We start from the raw sequence: 27,140 nt of genomic DNA, 5'->3' as shown, positions 1-27,140 counted from the left end.
GGGCTCGGCGCCGCCGATGAGACGGGCTCGCAGGCACCTACYGCTCGCTTCTGCCAGCGCTGTTTCTGGGGTGAAAGCTGCCGTTCCGTTCAGGCTTTTAYGGCTGCTGTCTCTTTTCTTGACCTGTAGCAAGGGCTATAGCGTTTCCATGCTACTGYGTGCCAAAATCCTCGGCGGCTGCTGGGGGTGATGGGTTTTGTTGGAAGAAAGCTGCTGCCGCGTTGCCCCTCTCTTCGCTGCGTTGCCGAGCCGCACAGACACTGCTGCTTTTCTCCTCGCAGGATCAAAAGCAGCTCGCGCGAACTATTTTAACGCTCTCGGACGCTGTTCCAGTGGCGTTCCCATTTAGGAAAAACGGCTCAACGTCTGCTCGTGATGTCCTAGGAAATCCCTCCCCGCCGGGAGCGTCTCTGACGCGTGCCACGTGCTCTGGGCCTCCTCTCTTCGGTCGGGCCCTTGGTGGTTCTGCTCCTCCTAAAACCGAGCAGCCCCAGCCCCCTCCGCGGCACGCTCTGCCGTGCCTGCCCTATCTGCAGGTATCGCCCTTGTTTTCTTTGCTTCTTCCGGGACCTTAGTATAGCAAAACCTCAGGCCTCTGCCTGGGTCGCTGCTGAGCCAACAGGACTCGCAGGGGTTGGGTTTTGCGTTGCGCCGAAGCAGTCGGCACAGCTGCCGGCTCRGAAACCGCCACAGCCTTGCTGTGCCCGTCTGAGCTACCCTGGGCAGCCGTACTAGGTGAAAGCCCAAGTTCTGGAGCTTTCCTCCTCCCGCCTCCCCAGGTAGCTCATTAGTTTAAGAGAAGTCGGGGGGTTCCTCTGCGGCGCCCCGCGGCGCGCGGAGGAGGTGGCCGCTCGCTGGGCGCGGATCCGGGCGCCCCGCCGTCCCTGCGGCCGCCGGGAAACGGGCAGGCCTCCCAGCGCTACGCGCGGGTCCCTCCGCCTCGGCCGCTTCGGTACGGCGGAAGCGGCGCGGCGTCCCCGCTGCGGAGAGCCGGTGGTCGCAGGAGGCCCTTGCTCTTCGGTCGCGAGGTTTGCCGGAGGCGGAGGCGGCCGCCCAGCAGTAACCGCGTAATGCGCTGCTGGTGCGTTGGTGTTGCCCACGGGAGGTGCGTTACTGAAGGRCAAGACACAAGGTGCTTAAATTCTAGGTCTCTGGTTTAGCTTTGCTTTTTCGAAGAAAGTTATAAGTTAGGCTGTTAACTAACAGGTTTATAGGATACRCTTATTGTGCCCATGATTTTCAGCATCAGTTGTAAATTACCGTCTTTTATTCTGCCATCTGCATAATTACATTTTATCCTTTTGCCCGTGTGCAAAATCTGTTACCTTGACAACCTTTACCATTTTTCTAACCTCTACCATTTTTTTTCTAACATTTTTTGTGGATATTTAAAATTTTTCTTGTGTGAATATGACATTGGAAAAATAGATATATATCCCAGTRATATGAACCTTCAAGCAACAGCATTGTTTAAGGCTAAAATTAATTAACATGCCTGAATAAAATGAAAACCTGTTTTGTGCCTGCATGAAACTGTGTGTAAAGTAGCCTTTTTTATAAACTACAATTAATAGGAAGAAATGGAACTAGTTGATTTTCCCATATAGTTTACTCAGTTTAATTATTTGACTTGCAGAAAACATGACTAATGGTAGCCACTGTGGCATTAGCTAGTTGTGTAATAATATTCCCGCAGGTCATCTGTTTGGAATATAAAGATACGCAGGAGACTCTCTGTGGTACAGGATGTTCTTTCCCCAATTTACTATAATTAAAATATATTTAAAATTTTTAATCCACATTTATTTTAAGAAGCTATTTTCTGTGCAASTGTTGTACAGAAAGCTGCAAGGAGGAAGGATAAAAATTTGTCTGTACACGTATCTATGAATTCATGCCTCTCTATTTATGTTTATATATAGTGAGATGATAAACCAAAACAAAAGCACTTGTAGTGTTCCTGTTTTCCAGGATTAGAGTAAACTAAAGTCAACTAATGTTGACTTTAAACTGCATGTAATGGGGCTTATTTGTATTTTTGACCTGATAAATGATGATATAGATCAGGCTTTGTCTTGAAGTAAACTGCATCGATATGAACTGATGAAACAGATAATGATAACACAGGAAGGAAGGGATGTGCAATACCTTAAGACAAAAATGAAAAGATATTATCTAAAACTTCATGTGTTATGTAGGGTTTTTTTCTTAATATGAAGGTACAACTCCTGTCTCAGAGAAAGAAAACAGCGCATATAWGATGAGAGCTTAAATATGCTTATGGTTTTTATTTCTTAAATTGGCTAAATCTAGACAAAGTTTAAAGTAACTTATCCTTGAAAATTTCGTCAGGTTTGAAAGAATTATTTGATCTGATACTCTGGTCCTAAATATAGATATCACTTGTGTTTTTGTAGAAGGCATGCTAGTACGGAGTTAAAAGGTGATTGGTTTTGTGGGGTTTTCTTCACTCTTTTTCTCACGGGTGGATATTGAAYGGCTGCTTTTGCTCGGTGTGTTTCAGGCAGCTATTCGAATAGGGCTCGGGCTCAAACCTGCCGTAAACTGGAGACAGCGTGTCGCTGAGCCAGGCTGCCGCTCGGCGAGCAGCGCCGGGCGCGCGGGAGAGGCGCCCGCAGGCAGCCGAAGAGCCAGCGCCTCCTCGGTCCCTGTTTTGGGGTAAAATACRCAATCGTGTCCTTGAACGTGCTTATGAGGAAGCTGCCAGAGAAAAAGTGCATAACCAAATTTAGAAAGCCCTAAATGTAGTCTCATAAAACAGAAGCGTTAAGGTGTGTTTTGAAGTACAGTAGGAGGCATTTTTGTATACGTAACAGAATATAGATCAAGCCCGTTGCCTTCCTCTGTGTGTACTTGCTGYGTGCTATGTTTTCCGGAGCTTACAAAGGCTCACTCGCCAGTCTCAATAAGAACGTGTTGCCGGAGTTGTCTCCAAAATTGTGATTTAGTCATTGCATAATAACTCATTTTCCAAATACCTAGCTGATACAATGTTAAAGATTAGATTTGATCCTTTTTTTTAAATAATGATTTATAGCCAAACACACTGCAATTTCTGTCAATTCTTTCTTGTAAATTTAATAGATGAATTATTTTGTTCTGTTAATTCTAGTGATTCAACTGATTCTGAAGGCAATTAGACTTGTGTTCAGACKAATGTGTAGATTTCCCCTAGCAGTTGCTTTGGTTCAACATTTGTATGCTCTTCGGTTAAGTGGCAGCTTATGTTGAATAATGCATCATTCTTTCTTTTTATTTGAGTTTGTGTAATAACTRTAATAACAGGTCACATTATGGCAGATTGTTTCCTTTAGTCAGCAGTGTGGTTCCCAGATCTCTAATGTGGATGCAAATCAGCTCATCTGTTTAAAAATTTGCCCAGTTACCTGTAATTGCCTTCAAAGCARGTCATCCTTTATTCCTCTAAACCTTCCTTGGCCTTAGGCTATTTATCACCTTCACATTCCCGAGCTGGTGTTGTTTTACTCTCTCTTTTCTGAGACTGTATCTCACTGGAAGTTTTAAAATGTTRCTACAAATTCCCAGCTCAACATAATTTTTAGCAGACGTCACCAGCGCATTTGTAATCAATATAATGCATTAGTGATTTGAACAGTTGGCATAAGTCCTGGGTTTGGACATAGACAGGCTGCAGGTGGTTAATTAGCTGGGAGGTAGGGCAGGATGAACTTTACCTATATTCCACACACAATATAAAGCAGATTTTTCTTTCTTTCTTTCTGTTCAGAACTCTCTATGAACCTTGAGTTTATAGTCTGTTAAYTAGATATGACAAAAAAACAAAAGAGAACTTCTGCATTTCAATTTTCATAACGATCTCAATGAAATAAAAGCACTGGTCTTTTTTAAAGAGACCATGTAGTAATACTATTACAGTATTGTGGATTATGTTTAATGAAGCTTTAGGATGGAATGAAGGAAATGAAGAAGCAGCATTCACTTAAGAAAATAATTTTTYGGGGCAGAACCATATAAATCTTGTCTGCTGATGCTTTTGACAGACAGTGGCAGCAATATTGCAGGACAAGGGAATTCACTCTGCAGAGCTGACACTGAAACGACCACACGCTATTAAGAAAAAAAGAGCAAGTACAATTAACAGGATACGCCCCTGTGCATTTTCTACCCTCCTGAAAAGTTAATATGAATTGCCTTTTCTTGCGTGAGTTTTGTTCGTTGTTTTATGTTATAATTTCACTCATCAGTGAGCTGACTATTTTGGAGTTTGTCATCTTTAATAAGACTACACATTTGGGTAAAAATGAACAGCAAATGGGAAGGTTTGAAAGCCATAAAATTTGATTTGTCTCCCCAAGAAGAAAAAATAAAATCACTTCAGCTTATAAAATGTTTGAAGTTGTTAGGTTTACTGTTTGGGGAAAACTTTTTGTGACCTTCTAGATTTTTTGTAACCTTTCTAAGATTTTTCCTAGAATAACTTCACTTCTGAGGAACAGCTTGCTCTTTCTTGCAGGGACCCCGTGCTGCTAATTTCAGCTTTAGTTTCCATGTTCTGTAAAGGGCTGTTCTGTATTTGTATTTGTTCCATTGAACATCTTTTCTTTAAAGAACAACATATACTCTAACATATACATGAAATAGTTCAGCTCTCCYCAGAAGTGCCTTTTCCATTACTGTTGTATTTGCAATTATAAAATATAATGGAATGTGAATGATCCTATAAGCTTAGCTAAGAAACTCTTCTCAGCAACTGCTGTACGCAGTAATTTTATCATAAAGCTATGAAAAATGCTTGTTGCTGTTGGAAATGCTTGTTGGAAAAATGACAGATGAGTACTGGATTTTCAAAGCAACCATTAAAGGTTGGCAGCAATCATAGAATGGAAATATTTAATATCTTGGCTTTAAACATGCTGGTGATTACTAGAAATACGAATAAATCTTAAATGCATGTGTGGCTTGAGTACTGGCATTTGCAAGGTGTGAAGTCAAGTGGAACTAACTGAATTTATAAAGCATTTTGTGTAGAACATGCTAATATAAAGTGAAGAAAATACTTCCTGGGAGTGCTATTTATCAAATTGTCGATATTTTTTTCATCATAGTGGTTTCATGAGCTTCCATTGATCTATACTGATTAAATGTAATCCTGATAGAGGTGACAAGATCCTCTTTGAATGACAGTTTCTTACTCTTGAGGGTTTTTTTTTTTTTTTTTTTTTTTTTTAAACACACAGCTTCACCTTTCCATTCAGTGCCATGGCTTGTATGATTTAATATTAGCACGTTCTTTTAAAGGAATCCATGGTGCTTCACAAGCAATATAGTCATTAATGAAGATAAAGAACCAGACCTTCAATAACAAAACAAGGTAAGCGCAAACTGGAGGGAATTTGGGGAGCTGGTGAATTTGAATGCACGTGGGCGCCTCATGGGCAGGTGTGCCTGTCTGCTCGCCTGTAACTCGGAAACGACTCCTGCGCCGCGGTGTTTCTCCAACAGCAGAGTAAAACCTTTCTTTACCAGATATGGTTTGGATGCAGATAAATGAATTTATCTGCAGGTTTGCGCGAGGAAGTTGAGTACTGCTGCAGGTGACCGTGCTGYGGCGTCGGACGAAGGAGAAATAGCAGCTACAAGCGGCGTGGCGTTTGGATACCGTAAGGCTGATCAGCAGCTGGCAAATGTAATTCCCTGCAAGGCAGAATCCCCCCTGCCTSAACTAATCTATCAGCTTCCAGCTGGCCCGGGCGCTAGCGTGTGGGGGGGAGGACTGCACGTGACGCTGCGTGCTTGCGCGAGGCAAAGTCGTGATCGGTGCCTGCGGTGGGGCAGCGCGGGGCAGCCCCGCGGACGTAGCGCGAGGTGCCGTACGGTCGCTCGGGCCAGAGCGCGACGGCGCCTGCGCTGCCCCGGCCGTCTCCGGCACAGAGCAAGYGCCAGCGCCTCGGTGACACCGGGTGCTCGAGGCACCACGTGCTCTGTGCTGCTACCGTTTGGCCATGCTTTCTTGCTGGCATGTTATGCATCTCCTGAGAAGTTACTCACCTGAAAGCTGTGCTGCCAATTTTTAGGGAGGGCAGAAGGGAACCCGGTGAGAGTGTTCACGKGAACGCCTCGAGAGCTGTCTGATTAGAGCTGAAATTGCCTCCTGATCTGTTGGAGCTGATGGCCCCAAAGCAAAGACCRTTAGTCCTTTGAAAGACTCCCGTTCGACATAAGTGGGCTCTAGATCAGGCTTCATGTCACTGAACAGCTGTATTTCCTGATTCTTGGGGATGTACGCGCTGGATTCTTGCAATGACATTCGAATTAAGTATTATGAGCCTGATGTAGGAAGTAATGGGTGATACTCTGTAATGTAAGTTATAAGGGAAATTGGAGTAGAAGATAGTGGTTCCAGAGGGCATCCATGGTTTTTCRTGTTGTCATCCCTCTTTCCTCTGCCACCTCCCCGCCTCAGAGACTGGTACCGAAAGAGGAATGCCAATAGCTTTGCAGCCAGCCTGGTGAATCCATGCCACTGTGATTTTGGGAAAGTTAGCCTGATCATTCCCTGTCAGCTCCATGCAGTTAAAAGCATGTTTATGAAGAAAAGCGTCACCTTTTAGACTTGAAAAGTGATGTAAAATAATTGGAAAAATGCTTAGATGAAGAGCAAATGTAATATACAGAATGACTGCAAGCAAGAGTTTGCTGTAGAAATTCAAATATAAGAGTTTTCTTGTAAAACAGAGATTATAGTGATGCACTTCTTTATATAAACTTCTTCCCCCCTCCAGAGGTTGAGGCAGACTGTGCTCTCTTATGAATTTTATAGTTCTAAATATTGAGTTTGAAGAAGAAAATTCAGATAACACTTAAAGTAAAACTCCTTGGAAAGATGCAGGATTTTCTTGCTCTCATTTTTCTCAAAAAAAAAAAAAAAAAAAGAAAAGAAAAAAAAGAAATCTGAAGGCCCAAGTGACTGAAGCCTGGTGCTGTGCTAAGTCGCACTGAGCTGGATTTTGAATTACTGCTTTCTGCCTGACTGAAGGTTGCAGCAGCTCTGATTCCTTGTCTGATTTGTAGGGTGGCCAGAGGACTTCCCAGAGATCTCAGCTCTCCAGCTGTGGATTCATACACTATATAAATTCTCCTTAGCATTTATAAACTCCTCAGCGTATACAAAATCTCCTTAGTATTCCCCTCAGCCTCCCCGTTGCTGTCTCGGGGGAGTGCTTTCCCGCCCACCTTGGYGGGGACACTGCTCCAAGTCCTGTTCCTTCTCCTGAGTAGAGGGAAGAGGTTTCTGTTGTTTTCTGTGATTTGTTTTCCTTAGAAAGAGGAGAATTGAGGGCAGAATGCAATAATCTAAATATTTGTTTTTTTCCCTCCAGTGTGATGTCTCCTTCCATTTTTTTCCTCTGCAGGTTTATCCTGTACTGTTTATTCCATAGTAGAGAACAGGCAGCTGGAGAGAAATTTGACTGATTTACAAAACAGGAGTGCAGCCAACATATTTTGCAGATGCAAGTTAGTTTTTTTAAATACTTGCTAATTTTTCAGAGCGTTAACCTTGAAACAAGTACACCTGATAAAACGGTTACCCTTGTCAGATAACTCAGTGGTACAGGATCTTTYCCAAGCAGAAATTCTGGGCTTGCGTTCTGAGCATGAATAACAAAGACTGGAGCACAGAGAAAATTAGAGGTGAGCTTGTTTTTCCTCATTCTTGATTATAGAGTTTAGTGCTTGCGCTGCTCCGCTCACTGAAAGAACCCTGTCATCACCCTCTGCGCTTCCTTTTTATGCTCACCCACTACTCAATTAAGAACTCATTAAACGGCATACCTGCAGTGTCTTTACCCTGAACTGCAGCTCGTAACCCCCTACATCTACATAATTATAACACAGCCTGTGGATTGCTAGGCTTAAGCCAAGTAAAAATGGTAAAACTTACTTATGAAAGTAAAATTTCTCTATCATTTAAAGCCAGTGGTACTACACAAGAAGTGGTACTTTTTTATTGTTGTTAGCACTTCAGACGACAAATGAGCTTTACCATGACTTTCTAAGAAGGCAGGACAGGTCAGGGTGCTAACCAAGGAGTAACCGTGCAGCCGGGCTCTCGTCAGAGCGGTGGTGATGGAGGAGGCCCTGGGAGCTGCTGCAGTGTTAATGTGGGACGTAACTTGCATGGTGGCCCTGTTTCATGGGTTTTTTGAGTGTCCCCTCTTGGCTTGTGAGTGCTACTAAGTTTTGGAGGAAATGACTGGATCTTTTGGGGAGACCTATTGCGTGCAGCGTGAGTTTTTAATTTTTTCCATTGTGTTTTGTCAGGGATTTGCTAGAGAAGGCAGTGCCGTATGCTGCTAGTGCTTGGCGGCGCTCGGGGGGGTTGTAAATACACCAGATACGTTGGGAAACCGTCCATACTGAAGTATAGATCTCTGGTTTCTTMTTTGGCCGTAATGTTCCCGAATTTGCTCATGATTACTGATGATTTGCCAGTGTGGCAAGAGAGGCAGCAGCAATAGTGAGCCCTACAGATTTGAAGAATATAATCTCTGTGCTGAATGATGCTTGGGTATGTGTGCTGGGACATGAGGCAATTTTTTCTTACATATTTTCTTAACTTTGTATCCTTCTGAGACTAGTGTTTAATGCAACTATAGTAAGGTTTTTATAATGCTTGGTTTTATAGTCTCGTCACTTACTGTTACTGTAAGATCCCAGTGGTAAAGAAGCTGCAAGAAATACCTGTTTTGCTTTTACCCTATGCCTCTGTACAGTGTGCTTTATGCACTTTTTTGCTTTTATGCCTACACTGAATAAATTTTACATGGCRTTGCCAGAGATTCAGTTGCGTGCTTTCTACTCTAAAGTTTTAGGTGACAGCAGAGTAAGAGGTGGCAGGAGGGCAGCAAGGAAGAGGAGGTGGCTGCAGGTTCTCAGTATTTAGTGAGAGAACAGAGGCAGCCCGGGAGCTGGGGAAAGAGAACGAGTCCCAGGAGAAAGCAGTAGGTGGTTCAGGGGCATGGAGAAAATGAAGGAGAAAGGAGGTTTGATCCCATGTGACACAAAGTACTGCCTATTTTTCTCATTAGAGGTTTAGGTACAAAAAGCCTGACAACCCCACAGGAAATGAGATGCGCAGACCCGTGAGGACTGCTGGAYGCCAGCTAACTTCCCGAAGGCACGACGCTTTCGAACAATAACGTGCGTGTTCGAAGAAGCATGCAGCCCAAGTCTTTCCTGGGCGGCCCGGATGGGGCGCGGTGCTGCGTCCCTGGGGCCAGCGGGCGGTAGGAGCCTTTGGGAAGCGTGCGGGGGCTGCGCGCGGTGCTTGGGGTTAGGCGGCTGCCGGCCGGAGGGCTGGGTTGGCAGGCCCGGGCGTTAAACCTGACAGCGTGCGCACGCTCTCATCGCTTAGCCTGCTGGTAGGGAYGGAGCGCCCGCTGCTCTCTGGAAGAGCTGCCCGATTCTGCGGCTCAGGACGGCTGCTGCGAGCGGTGCAGGTGCTTTCCCCTGRAGAAGGCATCGACAGCGCAGATTAATGCAGTGTAGAGCAACAACTGCATCTCGCTACAGAACCCGATACGTACTGCAACCTTCCCTGGGTGCGCAGGACAACGAAAGCAAGTGCTTTAAGCCTAACTTAAAATTACATGTAAGAAGGCAGCAGGGAAAAACAATCAGCCTAATGTTCGAGCTCAGTGAGCTTTTATCAAGGACACAGACAGGTTGGCTTGATTGCAGTTCACAGCCAGAAGAAGCTATGCTAGCTGGGCTCCGTCACGAACACCTCATGCTGGGAGGGATTCTTTGCTGGTGAAGSTGAAAACTTCTTCCCGAAAGGGGGATTTTGCAGACACTCGGAGGTGTTTCCCTGGCCCAAGCACCAAAGGGAATCCCCACAAACGCAGCAGAGCAGCCCAGTGTTGCTGCCCTGGGGAGCAAGGCGCTGAGCCGCAGCGCTGAGCAGCAAGGTAATCCAGGCAGGCAGTGGGACACCATCCGGGGCTCTCCTAGCCATGGGAGAAAGACTGTCCTAAACCAAAACCAGAACAGCAGTGTTGTTTTTGCGTTGTATATCTCACGCGTTGCTTTGGGGACTTGATCAAAGAGTTTAAAAGTAAGCGAAGTTGACGTGCGTGCGAGATTCACATGTAGGAGATCCTATTACGTGTATTTCATGGTAGGTGTTGTTAGGGGTATGAAACTGGGAAGGGTCGCGGGGGAAGGGCCTGGAAGGGCCATAAATGAATTATGTATGTTTTCTTAAATGAAAGACTCTGAATACTATTGCATTTTTCAACCATGTAAAGCTTACTCCCATTTGGTACAACGATTTTCTAACTATTTAACAAAGTTTTTTGAAATTGTTCTCTTTTGTTGCTTTGGCTATTCAGTTCTTTGATTCTATCAAATGTTTATTGAAATAAAGCTCCTAGGTGCCACAGTTGCTTTGTAGCATGGAAAAAATAGAGCAAAATGTGTGTAATATACGCAAATAATAGTTGCAAAATACCCATCGACTTTAAGAGGTACTTATGTAGAAATCTGCAAGCACTCTAAAAGTGACCTAAAGCAATTTTCTCTGCCTACTCAAAATGCCAAAGTCTTTTTGTATTATCTTTGGATCTTTTGAACACTAAACGTGTGCTCTCTCCTGCTTTGGAGCTGGTGGGGATATCTGTTAGCTCGGGCTCTGGGACGTAGCGCACAAGGCAGAGGGAAGGTGAAGAATTTGAAGAGGCAGGGCTAGATCGCGTGACAGCACATCTGTTTAGCAGAGGAACTCTGTTTATGTACGCTAGTTCAGTTTCACAGTGCTTTTTGTTTGCAAATCTAAGAATTGCAAACACTAAGAAATTACGCAAACACTTGACAGAAGATTCTATTGGAAATGTGTGTCCTACCCTTTTTTCTTCTACAGGCTGTAGTAAACAGATGATCTTTTCAAAGGCATCTCAGGACACCTAAGAGTTATTGGGTAGGTTTTTCATACCAGTGTTAAAGAAGTTTTTATTTGTGAGAACATTTGTGACACTGTAAAGCCAAGTTCACTTAGAGCATTCAGAGCTTCATCAGAAGCACTGAGCTGGAAACCTAAAATTCTGGTATCCAGGAGGGTTTTTTATTGTGCAACTTGAAACAAAAATAACAAATGAAATATATATATTTTTAATGTTATCTAAGTTAATGATTATCAGACCTACATCTTTAAAATACGCATTTCAGTCAAACTGAGCAATATTTATGCCATGTTACAACAGCTGTGTTCATTGGCATGCTCTGACTGTAAGTTTTGGTGACCGGGATTCTTGTTTGCTGAGCTTTCTCCTTAGTGGATGATGTTATTTATCTTTGTAAGAAACATTCAAGCTGGCTTTGTATAACTCAGTGTGATGTTTTGGTATTTTCTCCTGAGATGTGACTAACAGTGAGATAATTTAGGAAAAGCAAAATCCGGGATGCTGCTGGGTAAACAGAATGTGCCTGGAAATGCAGAGTTAAGACTGCCCGTGATGTCTTTATTGTGCCCCTCCGTGYGACAGAATCCTGCAGAACTTGGTCCCTGTTCACTGCTTGGATTCAACAGCAGTTACAGTAACTTTTCAGTATTTGTATCCCTTTGGAAAGGGGTCCTTGTCCTATTCACATCACGCCTGTGCTCAAAAATGAAGTTGGTGTTGTCGTCCATAAAATGTTGCCTACTTTATCTATTTGGTGACATGCAAATTCAAGAGGCATACATGTTTACACTAGTCTTAGCCGAACCTGTTCAAAACTGGCTCGTAAAATAAATTGCAAGCTATGCAAAAAAAGAACCTATTTTATGAAGACTGAGTGCATATTGAATTTATGCATACTGTACAATTATAACATGTAATTCCTATAGTGTAGAAAAAGAAATGTCAATGTTACAGTTCTAAATTCCATGTTGGAAATGCTTTGTCCTTGAAAAGCTTGCAGAGGGCTGTCTCCCACAGAGACTGAGCAATAACTAGCTTTAAGARAGGATTAATGCATGTGGTGTTTCTTAGAATAGGGCCTAATCCTGACTATAACTTTCAGGTTCCATCAAAGTGCAAGTGTTAGCCAAAACGGCGAGTAGCTCAGAAATCTCCAGAGGCAACGTCAGARTCGTTGTAGTGACAGGAATATTTTGAAAGGAACAAATAAGACTGGTGAATATTAGAATACAACTTGTGCTGTAGGCTGAACTAACGCTTATGTTGTGCACGCAAAAGGTGCRCTGCAGCGAATGAGTTCAGCTTCCCCGAAGCGGGGATCCCCAAGGCAGACTGGCCCGCTGCCCTCGCGGGCGCGTGCTCTGCAGGCGGGCTGAGCAATGCTTTGCCCCCACGTGCGGGGCTGATTCGGGGGGAGCTGGGCGCGTACCCCTGGGGCCTCCTGTTCGGGGAACCCCCGGCGCCCTCGGGAGCTGGGACAGGTCGAGCTGAAGTTGAGAGCTCCGCTGTCAGTTTTGCAGTTTGTGCTGCATCAATCCAGTCGTGATTTCCCAGCGTCGTTCGAAGAGCAAGGGGTTAACGCTGCTGCCAGTGCGCTGCCGTGCAGAGTAGCTATTCCTACTGACCAAGGCTGTCTGGAAGGCAATTAAACTGAGATCTGTTCGCTAATCGTCACCTCGCTGCGCGTTCAGGTTGTCCAGGCTGACCGAGCTGATAGCTGTTGTCATCCTTGCTGCCTGCCTTTCTGCGGGATAGCCGCTAAGTGGGACCCCTGGGTGGATGTGCCCAAGAGAGAAAACATATTAGTGTTAAAAGAAGGCGTATTATCTTGGATAGGATGCCGCACTCGGAGAGGTCTGTGCAGCTGTTCTAGCTTAGCTTATCACTATCACGGCACTTTCTGAGCTTCCACCCGTGTCCGTCAAGGAGCAATCGTCTCTCTGCTACCTTCTCAGAAAGGCCACAAAAATGCACGAGGCCCATGCGTCGTCTCAGTAGGTGCTGGTGAGTGAAGYGTTCTTGCTGCTCTTACGTGGGACACTGTGACACCAGAGAGATGAGGCTGAGCAAAAGGCAGCTGAGGATCCTACTTCTGCAGAAGGAAAAATTCTCCTTCTGACACAATGCTAAAACAGTGGGCCAGAAACCGAATTCACCATGAGGTTAATCACATGCAGCCACAGGACACTGAACAGAGGCTGATGGGGAGTATAATTCTGTATGTGTGTGTGCAGGCAGAGTATATAGTTAAAAAGGAAATGAGTACATAATGGAGCAGTATTTATGGTTTTAATTGTTTACACTGATACAGAAGTTAGGAGGTCAGTGTGTAGAGGCTTTGATCAGCTAAGTCACTGGTTTTGTTTCTCGCTTTTTAACTGCATTTGTGTTGACGGCAGAGTACATCACATGAATCCCATCGTTGCTTTTTGCACTTCAAAATGCGGCAGGAATCCTATCTAAAAATTGAGATCAAAGGTAAAATTCAGCCGGTTTGCATCTGTGCAGCCTTCAGAAAGGCTGCACGTGTATAGTCAAGAGCCAAACTTATCCGCATAGTTTTACATTTTAATCTTATAGTTGTGTGGTTTAAAAATATTTRTATTAGAAATGTTTTTCCATAGTGTAAGAAGGTTATTCTGATTGCATTTCATCCAAAAATTATCATAATACTGAAAAATGATTGACACTTTTCTGCATATCATTCCTTGCTTATGAAAAGCTTTTGCAGCTAACTGAAGTCAGAGTTCAAATGCTACTTTGATCTGACTGTCTATTTTTGGATTTGTATAAACACATGCAAATAGAGAACCTATTTCTTTAATTCAAAATGCGTTCCTTCTTTTTTCATCCAAGAACATCATTCTTTCAAAGAAACCTTTAAAAATTTGCATCAAAGTTCTTGTTTTGATTGTGGAGAAAAAATTCATTAGAGACTATTACAGAGGAAACAAATGAAGTTAAATCCAGACTAGCATTTTTTCCCCTCTTTCCCGGGGCCCCCGGGACAGCCAGCGCTCGCTCAGCAAGGGGTCAGTGTGCCGGCTGCACCCAGGGCGCTGTGCTGAAAGCGGGCAGCAGCGAGGGGCGGCTCCGTTCCCCAGCACAGCACGGGGCGCCAGGCCAGCTGACTCTCTAAATACTTTCAATGTCCTGTGCAGAGGCACAGAGGATAAACTCCGCGTGCCCYTCACGCTGAAAATTATGAGGGCAACTAACACATACATTCACAATTTTGAATGGTGGCATCGCAGGTGCCTAGAGGTGCACTTCCATATGTGTGCGCTACCTGACTGTGACCTAAATTTCCTCTTCTACTTTCCACATAATTAATGAAGTTGAAATGACAAAGTACAAAGCCAAGTCATATTACTGAAACTGTACTGGTGTTGTTATTAGCATGTTATCTCATTTGCATAATGAAATCAGATGGCTTTAGAATGCTTAAGCTTTTTTATTTTAGATGTAATTGTCATTGTGTCTTTCATTATTAACTAAAAAAAATTGTGTGAATAATGCGTATGGACTTGGAACGATTGATTCAAAACTAAAAGCCAGAGCGAATTAAATGCCTCGTAGTGATGTGATCTGGCATCAGTGAAGGAGAGTAATGGTTTTAAGACTTGTTTATTTAGTCTTAAGTTTATTTCTAGATCTGATGCTAAAAGAAGACCAAAAGCTTAAGCTATAAAATAGATGTATGCCCTGTGTTAGACTTGCAKAAGTTCCCTGCGTACAGGGGACTGAGTCATCTTGAAAACTTACCTCCCTTGATGGATGCTGAGTGCCTACAAAAGTTCTGCCCCATCCTTACAGACAATATTATGCACTAAATACTAGTTTTCTGTAAAGAATTTGACTAACTTCAAGGAGATAAGGACTGCTAGAGGAAATTACTACAGACTGCTGGTCACTTCAGTCTAAAAAGTAAGCAATGTTTCTTTAACCTTACCGTAACAGCACAACTGGTCAAGAAATTAGACTTATTCTGAAGATGAACATGTTCAGGAAGTGACATTAAAAATTGGAATTGCTAAGCACTCAGCTGTTCATGTAATTAAACAAGTGGGGAATTAAATAAGCTAGTGGTTGACGTAATGTATAGCTATTTATATTGAATGTGCAGATGCACAACACTGGGTTTGCACAATTCATAGAATTCACAGAATACTGTTCTGTATTTTTGCACCTGTAATTCCTTTGATCTGTTTTCTAATGTGACCTTCTTAGTATCTTGCAGAAATCTGTTCTGGTCTTAAATGAGCTGCAACATCAATTGATATATGCTGGCCGCTCAATAAGTTTGCTAATTATTTATAGGCAAAATGTCCTGAGCATTTCTAAAAGGCACTGAAAAAGACAGTCAAAAGCCTACTGACCCAAATGGGAATGGAAGAAAACTTGTTATTTGGTACTCAATAGGCTCAGCTGCTCCAACAGCATGGGCTTGAATGATCTGCAAAGTTTATGATCTAGTTTCCTACTTTGTAAGGAAGTACTATGAAAACTGATTTAAGTAAACCTGGAAAACAAGGACTTCCAAAGAAATGGTTTGAAGCAAATAGTGTTGACATGAAAGAAACACCACACTAAAACCTACTTGCAAAAATTCCTTGAACAAGTCCGACGATTTGGCTGTACTTGTAATTTTGGAATGTGCATATCTCGGATTGCTAGGGTGCTCCCATAAAAAGGAATTGTATTAGATAAAATAAAACATTTAGGAAAAAATATTGCAAAATGTTGAGCTGAAGAATGCCTGCAGGCACACTGAAAGCTTTGTGGAGTTGAGGTGGTTCTTAAATCCAGCCTTGCAGGCAGAGCAGCAGAGGTGAAAGCCTCTTTCTTGTCACTCATGCTTATCTGCAGGCTGAACAAGGGTATAATAAGCAGATATTAATTGGCACCAATTTACTAGCTGGCACCTAGCTGTTTTCCTCAGAATAAACTGACAGCTTTGAAGGAAATTGTGGCATTGCAGTTCAGTGCCTGGTTTGCCTTTAGCATCCTAGGTATCTGCTTTCCTCTCCTGATATAAATTACATTTTTTATAATTCAGCCCAAAGTTTGCAAGTTACTGTTGAGAACAATCACTTGCATGTCTCTGTTACCGTCCAAGAAATGAAGAAAGCAGCAATAAAAATTAAGCCAAGAGAATTCTTTCAAATGGGCTTACAGGAAAAAGATAAGTTACCAAACAATTCCACTTGAAATGTTAAAGTATTCCTCTTCTTGATGGACAAGTCTTTAGCTTTCGTAAGAATTAGTCAGAGCTCAGACAAAATATTGTAATTTCATTTTCATAAGCAAATAGGTTTTGAACTCAGAATGAAAGATATTTAAACAGGTATTAGTATTACAGAGAGAGAGAAAATATTTACAGTATCAGATAGACATAATTTTTATTCTACCTACTATTTCCATTAAATTTTGAGAAGTTGCACTACTATTTTGAATTGTAGACCATGCTAAAGAAAAATCCTGGCTTYGCAGCTCCTCATGACCTTGAAGGTTAGAGCTGGATCCAGAATCTGGATTGTGCACTAAAGAGGCAAAGGTGAGATCTCGGTCTATAACAGAGCTCTAGGAGATACTGAATCTAGAATGAAACTTTCTTGACAAACTAGTAATCTGTTAGTGAATAACAAATTCTGCATTCATTTTGTTCAGGAGAATTGTGCCATATATTCCTCTRTTCCTTCAAGCAGATACTGTGCTGCCCCTAGAGAAGTTATAGGATGCAGCCCTTATACGCAGCACAGCCTACTAAGAGAAGGAAGCTTTCAGCGTGCATTSAGCAGTAGGCAGAAGAGGCTCAGGAGGGAAAAGACCTGCAGCAACCTGTCGGGAATTTGCAGAATTCCCAACTGAAACTGAGAAGCTGCTGAGGTCAGCAGGGAGCCCACCCAGCCAGACCTCAGAGGTGGTAAAGAAAAGACTCCCAAAGGACTATAGAAAATTGGGTGGTTTCCTCTTCTAAGCTAGTCATTCTGAGGTTTTTTCCTACTAAAATGCTAGTTATTTCAGTATTTTTTTCAAATAGAAACTGACCTAGAGAGTTTAAAGTTCTTCTGGTTGTCCTCTGGATGTTTGCAACAAGGAAGAGATTGAGACCAGTTCATTTTAAAGCTCTGTTCTAGGCAGGATCCCATCACGCCTCGTTTAAGGAGTAGCTCTCACTTCCCTGGTCTCAGTTTCACAGGGGAGGACCAGCCTCTGCTCTGAATGGATAACAGGCAGATTTTTTTTTTTTTTTTTTTTTTATCTGTTTTGGACTGAAAATTCAATTTGAACCCGAGAAATATTTTTCAATGAAAGTTTTTCATTGAAATTGGTAACTTTCCTAAAAATTCACATCTGAGTAGGAAAATGTTCAGATAAATTGGTGCATTTCTGATGAAAAATATTTCAACGAAAAATTCTCATTCAGCTCTTCTTCTGTTCAGTGTAGGAGGACGTTTTTTAAGAAAAGCTTTTTTATATTCCAAGCTAGTTAAATTAGTAGTCCTTTCACTGTTGTACCTTAAGCTTTCTTGTGTTTCTACAGGTAACTATATTTTAAAGACTTGAAATCTATTGAATATGCAAGGAGCAGCTGCTATAGCAAACGTACCCTTTGATACAAGCAGCATAAAACATGAGGAGGTCTGGAAACTGAGAAATTACTTAGCTTCGAGGTGTCACAGACCCAATAGGAAACTCCARCCCCAAGCAGGTCCCATTAACAACCTGTTCAGGATTAAAAAAAAAAAAAAAAAGTAAAGAGAAGCTATTTAAAGTGGTTCAGGCATATGTTTTCAAATGCAGAATCGAGAAAGAGACATTGAATGTTGCACTGGCTTTTCACAGAGGAGGGAAATAGAAAACATCCTCTCCTAGGGGAAAGAAAGGAACTCTCTGACTGTTRTTTTCTGAGATTTCACACCTTTGCTTGTGTTAGGGGTGGTAGCTATTACACAATTTATTAGCAAAGATCTGGGCTGGAACCAGAACTTAATCCTCTTAGATGGTAGATTTTCTACTCATCTCTCTATTCAGCTGACCTTTGGAAGTTGATAGTCATGGTGTGTAAAATGCACAGTATAGAAAACTTTCCCTGTCTCCACTCAAAATCTATTTCTGGAATTGAAGGCAATTAAGTATAAACATAATACAGAAACAATTGTATCCCAAACTCTGTATCTTCAGTATTCATTTACATGAGCAGGAATGTTGCTCTAGTTTTAAGGCTAAAATAGCTTTTGCAATAAAAAGCTACTGTTAATTTTGTTGGTTATCTATTGGCCTCAGAAAATATTGCACAGGTCTGGATTTTGTTTGTGTTTCGATAAAACAAAAAACATAAAGTCTTTCCCCTCTGCATTAGCTTATAAATTACAATAGCTCCTAAACAAACAAGTAACTTCTCTTTGATATTAGTGTGAATTTCAGGTGGGAAAAGGTCTATTTTCATGTCTTCTAGAAAACAGTTGCCCAGAATCTGATATGGCTTTTCTCTTCTATTCTAAGCCATGGGAGATTACATTATTTTGATGTACTTTTGGTAGTTATAGCATGGAGAAATCTAAATGTGTACATAYGCTTAACATCAATTGCAGTGCATTTTATAAAACATCTCTGAAATAAGAACAAGGAAGGAAAAATATGGGTGATAGTAATAGCCCAAAGTGACATAAATCACTTTTTTAGTCACTTTTTTCTTTTTAAGTGGCATCTCATACAACCTGGATGTGGATGGGAATCCTTTATATGGTTCAGCATCAAAATCCAAACATGATGCCACAGTATTTTTCCCTAGGTACAAGCTGGGTTATATTACTCACAGGAGACTCTTATTAACCTATTTAGATCTTCTTCAAAATTTTTAAATGGAAACAGTGCTTTAGTTGTGTCAACTAATCCTGTACAAAGTGTTTGAACTGCCTCATGGGTCCAGGTAGAATTCCTTCCCCATCTTAGGCTGCAACGATCTTCTTGTGTTGTGAAACCAGTCCAAGTGATATACTGACAACAATGCTGTTGATCTAAATAGGATTTTCAGGGTCATCTAGTTATGTCAAAGAGGGTGGAAATGACTGGTTTATCAGAATCATTGTTTTACTTTAAAAGATATATATATGTGTGTGTGTGTGTATTTTATGTATGTACATGTATATCTGCATTTGTCAGCAAATTTGAAGAAAAATAAAAATCACTATTTCCTTCAGAGTTAAAAGAAAAGAGGAAAGAAGTCAGTGCGAATCATAGAGAGGTTGCTGTGGAAACAAGAAAAGGAACACTGAAAAGTATCTTTGAGGAGATAGGTCAGGAAAAGTAGCCTGAAAATCTAATATGTCTAATTATAACCAAAAGAATCTATTAGGAGGAGATTATTATCTTTGTTACTTTGAGGAAAAGTTCTTCTGAGATAAAGTATCTGCTTTGTTAAATGCATGTACTTTCTATAAATCTGTAGATGAGTTCATGGGAAGGAAGCAAAAGTGATGAACAGGATAATTCTGAAACTGAGAAAAAATAACGAAATAGATTTCTGTTTGCAAGGATGAGCTGGATTGAAAAAAATGGAGTGTTTTCTTACTATTCTCTGTTTGTTCCTCCTAAAGAGATAACTGATTCGCRTGGTCAAGTATACCAACAAATGTGTGAGGCGAGTCCTAGGAACAAATGCTTTCTGTGCCAGTACCTCTGCTCTCTGCAGGTTGCTGAACTGGGGAGTTTTGACTGCTAGCAGCAGAAAATGGCACTGTGGCTCCCAAAGATAAGATGYTGTATAATGAAGTTACGTGTTAGCAAAGCTGGAATGAGGATTTTCATTAGGATGCACCATCCACTCCTCTTCTATACCTTGGATGGTGCGCCATAACTAGAACACCAGTAAGAATGGAAGAAGCAAAAATCAGGCTATTCGTAATGCCTCTGCTCAAGCTGTGCCATCTGAGAGCTGGACGCGTGAGTGCTCATGTGGCAGGATTTATGAGTCGTTATGCTCTCTATTATTTTTTGTTTTGTGCCTTTTTTGTGGAGCATAGTGGCCATAAACTGGCTCAAAGCATCCACAGCTTATTGCTAAGTCTGCTGTCAAGTTTTAATTTTGGATCTAGGTCATGCCGTGCTTTCCAGCATTTTCAAAGGCTTGTTAGAGGAGTGAGGGATGTAACAGAAATGTCCTGAGGGAAGACTAGTCCCAGTAAAGAGCAGTACGCTGGCATAAAGGAAGAAGACCCCATTCCCGCTCCCCACATACACACACCTCTGCAGAACATCTTAATTTAAATCTTATTGTTAGTCTGTCTGTGGATAGAGAAACCTGAAAGACAATTAACATATTTTTAGCTGCCCTGAATTCRAAGAAAAAGCTGTAGGGCAGATGTTAGCATAGATTCGCTATGGGTCCTCCGAAGGAGCAGTATTCTTGTTACTGCTCCCAGGTGCGTGTTCCCGACAGACTGAGAAAAAATAACAACTACAGGCAATCAGGTAGCTTCTCTCAAATACAACAGATGACATACAAGTGAAATGAGAAGTATTTCATTTTGCAATTAAGAAGAATTGTGTTCAGAAAGGAGAAGTATTAGATGAAATTCRGAGCTCTGAGGTGGACTTTTTCTAGGCAGCTTTTAAATGTCTGCTACAAAATCCTTTACCAGCAGTCCTTTGAACAAAGCTCTGTTGCAGCACAGACGTCATTTTGGTAATGAGATGAGACTTATTACGAGACTGAAATTAATTTCTCTTTGTTAAATTTATCTGTGTAGAGCAGTTATAAAATTGCTTACAGTAATCAAGATTCTGGTAGTTTGCCAGCTTTTTAACAGATAAGCAGTTTTGAAATAATTATTTTCCAATAGTGTCATTGAAGTTGAGAACATTTTTGTTCCTCCTACTCTTTTAGCTTTCGTTTTAATTAAATGGGGGTGGGGGGCATGCAATTTCTAGAAATCTGTAATGAACAGGCTGTGAATACCAAGTGTGAATATTGTAATATTGCACTTTTCTTTTGACTGTTCCTATGAGATGTAACACTTTGTACAACTTCTGGACTGTAAGATATATTTTGGTTTTTAAGATATATTTTTAGGGTTACTGATGCTATGATGCAACTTATTCTAGAATACTATTACATAAATCTGTCCAAATGTTACATGAAGATACCCATACACATCTTGGTATTTAGCTGCAAAACAACAGCTGTGCTCTAAAGTTATGTAAAAAAATAAAATTATGGAAAATAATAAATAGAAATGTTAAAATGTGTTTCACTCTTAATCAAGATGGTAGTACCTACATAAAAATTTACTGGGTAAAAGAGAAAGGAAGGTAAGGAGCAGGTTTATCTCTCCCTGGGATTATCCTGAGTTTGTTGTTTAAGCCAACATCTTCATAAGTTGCTGTGAAGGCATATGGTCTCTCTGAGGCTCTGAAGAGTTTGTGGCCCTCCTCTGAAAGAACTAGACTAGGGGCAGTTTTAGAAAGTAAGAAAAGGGCTATATTCCTTCTCCGTGGATGTGAGATAAGTGGGCAGACAGGGGAAAGAGGGGGAGAAGAGATGCTCCCACAGGCAGAGACATGGATGCTTCTCGGGGTGGAAAAACTGTTCCCCAAAGACGGAGTGAGGTCCCGGCTACATGGCATGAAGCAGTGCAGAGTTCACTGCTGCTGATGATTATGCAGTGGTTTCTTTTAAAATGCTCAGAGGGAGAAGACTGATTAAGACAGTGTGTGCCAGAATATCTGTGGTAAATGTTGTCCAGGCCAGCAGGAGATGTGATCAACCTGCAAATTACTTGTTTTGAATTATGAGCATGTAATCACTGCAAATTAAAACATTGCTCAAATCTACAGGCTGTTATTTCCCAAGTTCAGTTACAAACTTACTATATTTTTTACTTTTTATTTTCTCTATGTGAACAAGAGAGAATTATTGATAACTTAGAAAAATAACATGGACGGGCTACTGGCTTTTGTACAGTATAAATCTAAAGCTATGACTAAAAGTCTTTATGACAAAAACGGAATTGCAGGAAGTATATAGTTTTGATGGATGAAACTAGGTGGGAAAGAAAGCAAATGAAACTAGGTGGGAAAGAAAGCAAATGAAAAGGATTTACTAGCTTTGTTCTCTTTCTGTCTTGCTTAGTTAGGAATATGTTTAGAATACTTGCAGTGCAGTAGCTTTCAGAAGCAATGTCAAAGTGTAGTAGTTAGCAAGATATTAATAGAAAGAAAAGTAATTTAGATATTTTATTACTGATGCAAATACACTGATGCATCTATTCTTTGTCTTTTTCTTTTAATTGGCAGAGGCAGCAAGGAGAAGTTTCTTTACCTAATGGTTCTAGAATTGTTTTGGGCTTATTTCAAAAGAAATTCTCCAGAAGGAAGATGTCTGTGTGAAACTTTGGACATACTACCAAAAATCAGCATTATTTTTAAAGTCGGAATTCTGTGAAGACACAGATGGGCCAAAAATATGAAATGGACCAGAGAAGAAGTCAAAGCACTAGCCAGCACACTGCATCCCTGTGAGTACATCGTCTTCAGCCTCAGTGCTGTCCTAGCCAAGAAATCAGATTAACCTTAGCTCAAAGAAATCCATGCAACCCAAATTAGAAACTTCTGAGCAGCAAATTAGAAACTCCCTGATTAGAGCAGTCCCTGATTTTTCTCTATATTCTAGTGTGCTTTTTAGATTTAATTGTTATTTCCCTCTCGCATACCTATCGTTGCTAAACTGGCACATCTCCCGTCTTTCCAGAGGAGTTACCTTTATTAAAGTAATTCTGCCAGTTCTGAATGGTTCTGTGGTCAAATGACAAATGCATCTTTCCCATTGGCGTTCCTCAGTCCCTGTGTTACTAGACTCAGCAGATATTCATTACAGTGGAACAGCAGTGAAGAATAAACTGTTTACACAATGTGCATTTTTTGCTCTACTTGGAGACCTCACTATAGTTTTGAAGCTAAACATGAAGTTATGGCCTCCCYGCTATGGCAAAAGATCAAAACGGAGAGGGAGGAAATGCAGACGGMAGATGAGGAGGAAAAAAGAGAGATGCTCAGAGAACAGCCACGTGCTCTGCCTCCTGCAGGGCTGCAAAAACATCCAGAGGGTTGTCTCAGTGACAGCAAGGTTGCCATGTCGGCCCCTGGTAGGAACGCCTTCCTCCTGAGAGGGGGCAGGGGCAGCGGTGCAGCAATGTGAAGATGTGGGGCCCAGCAGGCAGTCACCTTGGGGACTTCAAAGAGTCTGCAGCCCCTATGTGCGCTCCTAGTTGCCTTGGCTTGGGAAGTTAGCAGGAATGCTAAGGCCACGACCTCTCCTCTTTCGGCAGGCTACGTTTTCTTGTTGATCACTTTGGTAGCCAGAACAATAAAAACAATCAGGAGCGCAGACGTAGGCAGTTAGGCTTTAGCTTGACCGTGAGATGTTCTCAGCTGTAGGAGTAATTTCAAAAGAGCAGAATAAGGGAAATAATTTTTGCTTAATAAGTTACAACAGCTCATAAGTCACATCGCACAACACACAATTTTATGAACTGTTAAACTTTGGCTGGATATAAATGGATTGTAACTGATAACCCATAAAATTTAATAGTTATTTTGAGTTTTTTAATAGGCTAAAAAACATTGCAGTACTAAAAAGCTGAGGTTTTAAAGACTGATGAAACAACAGAATCATCAGAAGAACATATTAGCAGAATAGCTATGTTTACACTTGGTTAAGCATAACAGASCTATCATAAGAAGGTACCCAATATAACAGGAAGGAGGTAACCAAAGCCRTGAAAGTGAAAATGGGGATATGTGAATTTATAAGAAAGATGGGGGAAAGTRTGATCTAACAGATGCTTGAAAGTGAGTACTCTGGCAGAGCTGCATTCCTGGATGCTGTTGATCTGTTCATTAGCTTGTACTATAATGGCCAGAACTGTCTTACCACAGGGTTGCATGGTCACAGCAAAGATCTGGAGCCTATGCCGTTTTCTGGGTTTTTGCTATTAGTGTATTTGATTAGTCATATTCCACTCAAGTTAAATAAGAGTTTTATAAATGTCAAATCTGTTTCATTTTCATGAGTTCTGTCATTCTCTACCCTACAGGAGGGGCRTAACCATTTCCTCCTTGACACATGGGATCAAAATGGAAGTCAAACAGTGTACGGCCTAATCAGTATTGGTAAGTGAATATCACTGACTAATTGATCTCTGTCTTTCAGGGAGTTTTCATTGCAGCTTGTTACCATAATGAGTGGTCAGCAGAGCTGAGCTGGTCTAGACAGAAAATAAAGGCCTTCAGTGAAAATGAGTCTTATTSAAATGTAAATTCAGAAAACACTAGAACAGAGGGGTCTTTTTTTTTCCCTTTGATTGTATACAACTTTTTTAAAATCARCACCAGCATTTTCTTCAATTAAGAAATGCAGTAAACACCAGAATTATTTATGATATTATATAACATTATATAACTGTACAGCAGCTAGTTCTCTCTCTCGTTATTTTTAAGGATCTATTTACTGAATTCAACAGTAAAACCCCATTAATAATTAAATACTTAATTTTCTTTAGAGAGGAAAAATAGGATAAAAACTCTATTTTCTTAGGTAATTCATGGTTATGAATTGAATGAGTTGTTTAAAATCAATGCTAATAAATTATGTATAAGATTGTTTCTCAGCCACCCCRTAAATACAAAGCTATTTAAGAAAACAATGTACTAATGCAAATATATCTTCAGGCAGTGATAAGATTTTTGTGTGTGTGTTCCAGTTTATATGAAATTGATTTCACACTACCACTGGCAAATCAAGCCTTGTATCAATCAAYGCATGTACTAGCAGGTGAACGCTTAAATATAGCTTTCCACTTGCTCAGTTGCTGCTCRTGGCCCTCGTTGTAAGGGCCTGTGTGTCACTGCTTTGCTGCCACGCATGCAGTTGTGCACGCCTTCGCAGGGTTGGGACCCGCGTTTCATATGCGTTACTCTGGGCATCTCCTTCTACATCACGTGTATCTCATCCAGTAGTCTTTTGCTCAGTTATGTCTGCACACATGCCGCACRTATCACGACTGAGACAGGAAAGTCACTACAGAGTTGCTGTTGGAGACAGYGGCTTAGTTGGGAGAAACCTATTTTATAGGAGCAGGAGGAAAGAGAGGAAACTGTAAAACTATTTGTGGCATGCAGGTAAGTCCTGACTGGGAAGCTTCATAGTGCCTGAAGTTTGTGTCACCAGTCATCAAGGTTAAAACTCTCAGCTGATGAAAATCATCACAGATCCTTTACAATTTAATGGCTCAGAATTTTGCCCTCACATGGCCCAGGTAACTTCTGTTTATTATTATAAACATAAAGCATGGTGGAAATCTGGTCAGGAGGCTCTTTTACACCCCCCCCCCCCCCCCCGCCAAAATCAAGTAATAGTATATGAAGAAATAATAAAAGTAATATATTAAAAAAAAACTGAACAGATAATTCAGAAAATAATTTTTGATCAGCCATACATGCAACACAGATCCTTTTAGCATGCCTAATTCTGTTAGTTGCATCAAAATTCAAAGATGACTGTTCCTCATTGGCACTGATGAGTGATGTGTGGCATCTGTAAGACCATCTGTGCTGTCAGAGAAATGGAGAGTCACAGGCTACAGCCATTAGGGCAAAATACAACTGGTCTTCTGGAAAGTGTTGCAACTTTTCTCAGGGAGAGAAACACCTTATWTTCTTAGATAATTTATGTTTCTGGTAGAAGACACATGATGCTGCTAATAAGACAATATGTGAGTGAAACTAGGTGAAGGTTTTTTCTTTTCTTTCAAGAGGGAATTAAAGATAAAATACAAATTCCTTGAGAACTGAGGTGCTTGGCACTGAGGCCTGTTTGCAGATATGGAAGGATATGATTGGTTAGGGTGTAAAATGGAGTATTGTCTCTGAAAATAATAAAGATGACTGAAGTGTGAGGTGATGTATCATAGATGAAGAGGCAGTTTTTATGTTTTGGTTGTGATTACCCTGAAGACTTGAGAAGGATTTGCTTAMTATCTTTTAAATTGAGGTCTGAAACCAGATACAACACTGAGAGCTGCTAAACAGTGCAGTATTCAAGGAAGGGGATAAATTGTTTAAGGTGATGAACAGATTTACAGACTTGGAAAATGGTGAAGAAGAAAAATGCATTTAGGTTAAAAGCAAGCAATGAGTATCCTGGCAGGTATGAACATAGATCCTGAACTAGGGAGAATGAGGTTGAGAAGACTCCATGAGTGCCTGCTATAAAACTTATCTCTTTGACTTGGAAACCTTCTAGAAGTGACATCAGGCTTAATTATGTGAATACACTGCACTGTTTTTTGAACAACTTTCAGCTTGACTTGTGAAAGACTCGCTCTAGAAACAGGCATGAAGCACCCCAAACTCTTGTCAGTCTGTGAATTCTGAGTATGCCAGGCAGTGCTGAATGTATCACTCAAGAGCACTCAGGGCTTAGCCTGCAGAGTGTATTATTTAAGAAGAGGACTATACAGACAAATAAAAAAGTGTGTACTGAAAACCAGATGGTCTGAGCCTTCACAGTGTGCTTGTAAAATGAAACAGAATAGGTTCACACCACTGGCAGTGCTAATGATGAATTTCCTTCTCCTTCTGCGTTAATTTGGGGCTGATAGTTTTATACTGGAAGGCATTTTGAGAAAGTAAGCATAWGAAGGTGGACAGTCTTGCGCCCTTATTAGCTGCTTTGAAGACAGTTGTAGGTCTTGTGAGCAAAAGCATATTGTATATGGTAAAACAGCAGCTCCAGGAAGGTTTGGGAGTCATTGAAAGCATTCGTCTGTGGCTGGTGTTTTCTCTAGCTGCATGGCCACATGCAGCTACATGAGCTGTCGTGAAATTTGTTGTATACAGAAATAGGAGGCAGAGGAAATATATATGTATTATATCACAACAGTAGCTTATTGTAGAATAGTATTTTTGTGTATGGGAATATGCAGTTTTAGGGAACTTTTTGTGTACAGATGACACATCACTGAGGGTGTAAACATCTCTCCCCTTTGGGGATGCTCTTGAGAAAAGCCATTCATCCAGGGAAAATGAAGCTTCAGCCTTTATCTCTTTGTGCATGCTTTTTGCTAATGTAATTTTTGTTTGACCATGGTCTCACAGACAAACAAGACTTTA

This window comes from Rhea americana, unplaced genomic scaffold (genome assembly GCF_003343005.1).
Source record: "Rhea americana isolate MKP2758 unplaced genomic scaffold, rheAme1 scaffold_179, whole genome shotgun sequence".
NCBI classification, from domain to species: domain Eukaryota; kingdom Metazoa; phylum Chordata; class Aves; order Rheiformes; family Rheidae; genus Rhea; species Rhea americana.
This window is presented reverse-complemented; position numbering follows the sequence as displayed.